This window comes from Rhea americana, unplaced genomic scaffold, assembly GCF_003343005.1.
Source record: "Rhea americana isolate MKP2758 unplaced genomic scaffold, rheAme1 scaffold_37, whole genome shotgun sequence".
Classification (NCBI taxonomy): domain Eukaryota; kingdom Metazoa; phylum Chordata; class Aves; order Rheiformes; family Rheidae; genus Rhea; species Rhea americana.
The window spans coordinates 24,560-25,896 of NW_028186501.1; positions in this window are offsets into that span (position 1 = coordinate 24,560).

The following is a 1,337-nucleotide window of genomic DNA, read 5'->3' on the forward strand; positions in this document are numbered from 1 at the left end:
GCGTTTCCCCGCCGCCGCCTGTGGATCTGGTCTTGCGTTAGATAGAGGGAAGTGCAGCATTTGAAATGTCAGTGTACTAGGCCAAAACGCTTCTATGAAAATGTGATGTTCTGCTTTTCCTTTTTTTTTTTTAACATTTTCAAATACCTGGTATGGGTTTTGAGAAGTCCTGTAAAAATGGTTACAGTTGTTCTCTGGTTTCCACTAGTGTGTTGTCATCTGGAGCCCTCAGAGTAGGTCACGGTAATACCAAGGCCTGCTACAGAATCATGGAACTGCTGACGTCAGCAGGGACCTCTGGAGATCACCTGGTCCCACCACCTGCTCAAAGCAGGGTCACCTAGAGCAGGCTGCCAGTGTCCAGCTGGGCTTTGAATATCGCCAAGGATGCACCCCACTGCCTCTCTGGGTAGCCTGTGCCACTGTTTGATCACCCTCACAGTAAAAAAGTTATTTTTTATGTTTCAAAGGAATTTCCTATATTTCAGCCTGTGCCTATGGACTCTTGTCCTTGATACCACTGAGAAGAGTCTGGCTCCATTACTTTACACCCTCCCACTAGATATTTATACACACTGATGAGGGCCCTACTGGAGCCAGCTCTTCTCCAGGCTGAGCCATCTGAGCTCTCGAAGCCTCTCCTCATATAAAGGGCATTAAGGCCCTTAATCAGCTCGACCACTCTTTGGTGGACTAGGTCCGGTATGTCCATGCCTTGTGTGTGTGTGTGTGGGGGGGGATAGACTGGCTAGAGGGCTGCAGACACAGTGGTGTGACTGGCTTGAGCCCCCTCCCCCCCCGCCCCRTACGTTGCAGTAAGAAAAAATATTTTTTGATATAACCCCTCACCATTGCTGAGGTTTCCTGGCTTTGGTGGAGTCTTAGCGAGGCAGCTGCTTTTGGGGCAGTTACTGGGATGCATACATCTGACCTAGAAACTGGACACTGAGCTACTGTGTCATCTGTTGTCATTCACACACTGGACTAGATGACATTTGCTAGTTTTGTGAATTCATGTTCTCTATTCCTTTTTTTTTTCCCCTTGAATACAATGGCAGATCTGTAGAAGAAGCATTACAAGAGAGATTTTTTTTTTCACTACTGAAAAACAAAATCTGTTCAGTTCAGCCAGGCAGCCAGTTGTTAGACTGAGTAAGGTTGTGGTGAGATTGACTGGAAATAGTGAATGAAAGCTTTTGTAATAAGTGGAACAATTAACTATTAGAATAAGATAATTTTTGAGCTTTGTTTCCTAGGTAGCATAGTTTAAATGCCCAAATGATTTGCTCCTATAGACTAGTATTTTAAAATGAGTATATTTCCAAAATGGGAATATT